Source organism: Carassius auratus, chromosome 3 (assembly GCF_003368295.1).
Source record: "Carassius auratus strain Wakin chromosome 3, ASM336829v1, whole genome shotgun sequence".
NCBI lineage: Eukaryota > Metazoa > Chordata > Actinopteri > Cypriniformes > Cyprinidae > Carassius > Carassius auratus.
In genome coordinates, this window is record NC_039245.1 from 20,015,649 (window position 1) to 20,022,420 (window position 6,772).

Below are 6,772 nucleotides of genomic sequence, written 5' to 3' on the forward strand. Positions count from 1 at the left end.
TCTGATCTAAACCTTAAAGGCTGGAATACATGACTGCATGGCTTTTTCAGATATGAATATAGTTAAATCACTTTGCATCATACACTTGTCGACTTTGCAGATGGTTAGAGAGAAAAAACTAAATGACAGAGGATCACACACTTAACAGACTTTCAAGTCATTTTGGAAACACAAACTCACACAGAAACATACTGACTGGGCAAAATCTGCAGTCTGGCTCTGACTAATGGAAACTAGTATTGACTTCCCCAGACTGTAAATCAGGTGAGAAAATTTGGGCAAAAGTTGTGTAGTGTATTCCAGCCTTTATTTCAACTCATTGACTCAACTGTATAGTTGTACCGTAGTAGTGAACAGTTCACTTAAAACAAAGATTATCATTGACAAATGACTAAATCGTTTATCTGTTCATAACACAAAGCAATCAACTTTGGAGGCTCAAAATTTGGTGCATGAGTCAACTGGACTTATTTTACGTTACTTTCCTAGTACTTATATGTCTTTACTGAATCTTAAAATCTCCATGCTGACTAGATTCCCAGACATTAGAACACTACTAGAATAATCTACATGTCCTACAGAACAACGATTGCAGAACTATGAGGGTGAGTAAAAGTTGGCAGAATTGTTATATTTGGGTAAACTCAGACTGAATCACTAGTCATAACACAAGGACGTTCAAAAAGAGGCTAGTAGATGATTGAGAGTCTGAAATAACAGAAATTCTTCCTGTTTTAGACTGAAATGAAAGCAATCAGCATCATGCGCCGAACATCTGCATCCCTGTTGATGATGGATAAGCAAAGAGTTGTCATGATCTCTCCGGGAACCAAACACAGGTGTGTGAATTAATTCCCAGGAACGTTTCACCTCGCAATCATCTTCATCCATCCTCTCTCTGCTAATCAGATCAAACTGCAGAGAGACTCGAGAGCTGTCACCAGCCTCAGCGCTAACCGCTAATCCTGCGCTAACTTTGATCAGATCTAGACATCCATGCTACACAGCTGGGCCGATCATGGCTGGGTGAGTCACAGACTTTAAGGCCACAACAGCAGTGAAGGACAAAAACTCTCCAGGCAGCTGTCAAAACACTGAGGGATCTAAGTCCTACCTGCTTTCCTCATACTTTCAGAATGGTAATTATTAGAGTATGCTTGTGTATACTTTTCCACCAACAGTCTGGCAGGGCTCAACTACATCTGGAGATATAGAAATGTCACTTTTATCTAAAGCTTGAGGAATCCTGGGGTTATGTTCCAAAGGGTGCAAAGGTGAAAGTTCATGAATCACCCCTCACAGGCTTTGAACCTACAACTTCCCAATTGTCAGTCCAGATCTAGACCTAGCTACATAAAAAGTATACGTGAAGCCAAAGAGATTTCAGATCCTTTCCCAGTTAACTAAAAGAGGTATTAGGACAACAATGTCAGCAGATCTGATATTCTGTGAAATTCTGTGATTCTATCAGATAATCTGTGAAAAAATAAAGCTCCTCTGGCTCCTCCCAGTGGTCCTATTGCCATTTGCAGAAAGTCATCCGCTCCCGGTAAAAAACAACCAATCAGAGCTGCGGTCCGTAACTTTGTTTGTGTTCAAAATGTAGAAAAATGTATATAATAAGCGAGTTCACCATGAATCCATTTTCCAAACCGTGTTTTTAGCTTGTCCTGAGTCACTAGGGTGCACCTATAATAAGTGTTTATATTCGGACTATTTTAGATTGCTTCGGGGGTACCGCGGCGGAGTAACCCAGTACCTTTGTGATTCTTCATAGACATAAACAGAGAGAAGTAGTTCCGGCTACGATTTTCTTCCGCAAGACGCAAGCAGTTCTGTTTATTAACCGCTAGAGCGTCAAAAGTTCCCTACCGCAGCTTTAAATCAGAGAGAGGAATCAAGACTAGAGCGTGGAAAATCCATCTGGGGTGAAGTTGCTAATATCAGTCGTTTTAATACGGAATCCTAATTAAAAGTAAATCGATGAAATATAAAATGGGAAAATAGACTGCCTAAATGTGTCGTCCAACATCATTAAACAAATAAACAGTAAATCCTGTTTGATAGGCTTAGTTCAAGATGCAATTTCCCATTTCAAATGTTTCTCAGTATGGCATAGGTTCTCTTGATTGGGATATTTCTGACGCTGCATCATAATTGAGAGGGGTTAATTGCTTCTGTAGTAACAGGAAATGATTCTTACATTAATAAGTTCTTGCTGAATGCTTGTTAAAATCTAAAAGAAAGGTAACTCACTAAAAGCAGCAAAACTGGACATGTTCTGCATATTATCCATAAAATGAAGTGAGTATTAACATGGCTCTCACCTGGTTTTGCTTCAGCACCCAGACTTTACATTGCACATCAACTGTAAAAATAAATAAATAAAATAAATATCATACACTTTTTTTTTGGAAGAAGAAATAGATAATTTTATTTAAGGATGCATTAAATTGATATAAAAATGAATTTATTATGCCACAAAATATTTCTATTTTATTTGATTTCATGTGACACTGAATGCGTAAGTAATGAAGCTGAAAATAAACACGTTACATTTTTAAATAGATCAACATAGAGATTTTTTTTTAATGTATTTTGCTTAAACAGATGCAGTTCTGAAAAGTTCATCATAAAAATGCTCAGGTCATTCCCCAGTCTCTGGTATCAGCTCTGAAGCGATCAAATTCTCCTGAGGATATGCCAGCACAGGCTCTTGGAACAATGCATAATAACATTAATACACACTGGAGTGACATTTAAGAATACACAACACCTGAAACACTAAACATGATAGATGACTGTCCATGAGTCATGGGAAAATGCCTTAATTTTCAGACAAAACGGTTGTTGCACTCTTGAAGTGCAACTGAAAATGAAGACCCATTATTTGAGCCACTATCATTACAACAGGATGACTTTCTCTCCATTTTCCTTTCATTAAAACATGTTTTACAGATACTAGTCAGGCTTCTGGTCCAAGGTCATTACATCCTATTCAAACAAAAATCATGTAGGTCTCAACAAACGTGATATATAGGTAAGAATATTTGAGTTATCTTTGGTAATTGTATCTCTCAGGCAGTGGAGCTGATTGCTTTAGTCCTGGATCACTGGCGATGGGATAAACCTGAGAGCCCAGGCTGCTTTTCATGTCAAAACCTTCAAGGAGAGCGGCTGCAATCCAAAAGCAATCATACTTTACACTTCAAAGCACAAGGGAAAAGGGAGGCGAGAGCCGGTCCACATTTTTCTCCACGCTAGCCAGGCACAACTCATGCATGGAGGAAGAGGAGATGATCTAAGCCGAGGAGCTGTTGAGGAACACAGAGCCGACAGGTGTGCACAGGCAAGTAGCGGCACATCTCTGTCCCTCCCAAAGGTGCTTCACTCCTCTCTGCTCCACTGTGGCTCTTCCATCTATATGTGGTCACCTGCAGGTACTTGGGGATATTTGCTACCCTTGTAAAAATGATCAGGGTAATTAATCGGAGTTAAAAGATACGACAATAAAAGTTGTATATAAAATGGATTTGGACACTGACTGAACTTTGGACACATTTGGGTAAAGAAAAGAGAAGTTAGTAAAAAAATAATAATAATAATAATAATTGTGGTCTGTTGTGATGAAATACATTTTAGTGTCAAAATACATTTTGTTTCCTATTCATCAAAGTCCAAGGTACATAGACTGCTTGTATCTGGTTTTCTCATTATCATTTTGCAGAATACTTCAGATCTTCATCAAATCTGGGTCAGGTGACCTTAAGACAAAACTGGTCAAATTTACACAACTTGTATTACCGAACAATAAGCATCATGTGTAACAAATTCTGCTTTATGCAATATACTTTTAATGATTTTAACGTTATGGCTGATAACTAATTAAAGACTAAAATATTAAAACTATTTAAAAACTTTTGCATAAAAAATGATCTCACTAAAAACAAAAATCAAGGCAACATGTTGAGGCATCACCATCATTATAATGCCCAGAATGAACGAGTGTTAAAGAACATGAAAGGTAATCTGAACATAAAAATATGGTAAATGAGCCCAATTAAAAATAGAGAACTTCATTGTTGATAAATAAAAATGTTTACATGTAACCCTAAAACTAGGGTTATTGCTAAACTTATATTGCTAAAACGTATAAAATTGGGGTTAAAATCTAGATTCATGTCTCCAAATATTCCTGAAAGTATGTACAATAACTTAAAATGAATGCTTTTACTCTGCTAATAAAATTGCACCCAATGCACACAGATATTGACTTAGCTCAACTTCAGGCGCAGTCTAACAAATCAGGCCAGTTGGATTTTTACTCCAATTTCTCCAAAATACTCCAAATTCTCCATGAATATCCTTAATTCAAACGATTTTCAGTGCATTTATACACTGTTAAATAAATAGATTAATAAATAATCTTTCTACTTTAAAATGTAACACTTACTCCAATGTGTCACTTACCATTTATTTGTAAATAATCAAAATTTACAAGCAATTTCTGAGAGAAAATTGTTTCGATATAATTTCTACTAATTTGTTTTTCCACACGGTGCGATCCCTTGGGAAGTGTTTGGCATTGCAAGGCCCATTATCTGCATATCTATTGCAGGAAGAGAGAGCCATTTACCTGACACAAACTATTAAAAAGTTAAAGACAACATACAGCAGTGCAGCTGTTTCACGGAGCAGTAAGAGCATGCATCATGAAAAGGTTGGTGGTTATGGATGTGTCAGTGGCTCATCACACTCACTCACACCCCACCCATGCTGTCACTCATCTCCGTTCTGCCCCAGCGCGAGCAAGCCTATGGGAACCTGATGAAACTTCACTAACAGCACTTTTGAAAGAAACCCGTGTTATGTGACACCTTACTGGTGCAATTAAGACTGATCAAGCACATTTAACACAAGACAAATGATGGGGAAAATTGACTACAGCATCTCCAAGGAAATTAACTAAACGTTAAGTAGCCATAACAATTGCAAAGGCAATTATGACATCTACCCTTTAAGCACAAATCACTGTTAGCAAATTTTTTTTTTTTTTTTTTTTGCACAAATTTGAACAAATTAACTGACAGCAGGGTGTTTTCTTTTGGATGGCAGCAATTTTCCTTGGCACAACAACAACAAAAAAGGCTAACCATATATTTGGTAAGATTAGGGGATTTCTTTTTTTTTTTTTTTTTGTGTTTCTGTGAAAGGAGATGCTTATCTTTTATAAAATGTTCAGTGAGTCTTTGTTTGCAATTAACAAAAAAAAAAAAAAAAAAAAAAAAAAAAAAAAGACCGAATTTTTTTCTTATTTTATTAAAATAAAAAAAAGTTTTTACTCCTAAAAGGAGAAGGTTTCAGACAAAATGATGGCTGAAGATTATATATAAAATAAAAAAATATTTTGTCATTGATCAAAATACATACACAGATCAATGAAATGTTATGTCAGTTTGTTAACAGATTTTTTGGCCACTAATTAATTTAGACTTGTAGAGTAACAAAATTTAAAGTGGCCAGGGAAATGTTATTATTGGTGTTTTTATTATTTAATATTTGTACATAAAACATGTAAAATATACTGTACACTAATGATGAGTTTTGTGTTTAGTGTCAGTAAGATTTTCTTTCTTTTTTTTTTATTAATACTTTTATTCAGTACACTACATTCACAAAATTATGTTAAACTATTTGAATAGTCATTTTAAATTGTAGTAAATTTTTTTATATTTGTTTTTGGACACATCAATGCAGCCTTTGTGAGCATAAGACGCTTCTTACAAAACAATTTTTTTTTTTTAATCTCTATGAAGCCAAATGTATGAACAGTACTGTACATTTAGAAATTTTTTTTTTTTTTTCCATAAACTAATTCTTGGCCAATTGATACTAATCATTCAATCTGAATTCTTAGTGTATTCTTATTACGAGTATTTTACATCAATTATACGTTTTCACCATTTTACACATTCTCACTTATGCTATAACAGCAAATGTTGATATTTATTCCCTTTAATAACAACAATAATCATCCTGTATGTGCTAAACTCAATAGTCAATCATTTAGCAGGAAATGTACACCCCTCCCTGCTCCCTAATTGTAGAACATGCCTGGCATTGAGATCAAAACACAGAAGAGATGAAGATTCACAAATTCCACTTAGGACATGTTAAAAGCAGAACACGGAGCATGAAACTGAACACAGGAAGAAGCTCCTTTCATCGGGTGGACCTGGACGCGCGGGCTCGCTGAGAGCCTGTCAGTCCTGCAGCCGCCAGTGCGGGCATGTCCACTGACAGCCCTCGACAAAACACAGATCACCCGCTTCCTCAGACCCCAGTGTAACCAGACACTCTCAGCCCAGCTCTGAACAGCCTGCCCTCATGCACTCTTCAGACAGGGATCTTTGGTGTGTGTGATTGAACAATTACCACCACGGTTAATTTAGCCGAGGCTGAGAGCGGCGTTCACCTGCTGGCACGCTGTTCTCCCTTCTCATCTCCACACAGATGAAATCTCTGACTTTAGACAAGAACAACTTGCACTTTCATGGCAAATAGACTTCCATCACAGCATTCACAGCATAGCTGAGATCTGTTAGGGATAAAATGTGTATAAAGGGGGGCCAAGAAAGCTCATGCTCACTCATTTGCAATCATGCAAAAGAAAACGATCAAAGCCTTCCCCTATCCTCCTATAGGAAGAGTTATTTTACAAGTGTTACAAAAGAGAGAGGGAAACAAAGTGAAGCAAAACTAAAAAACAAGT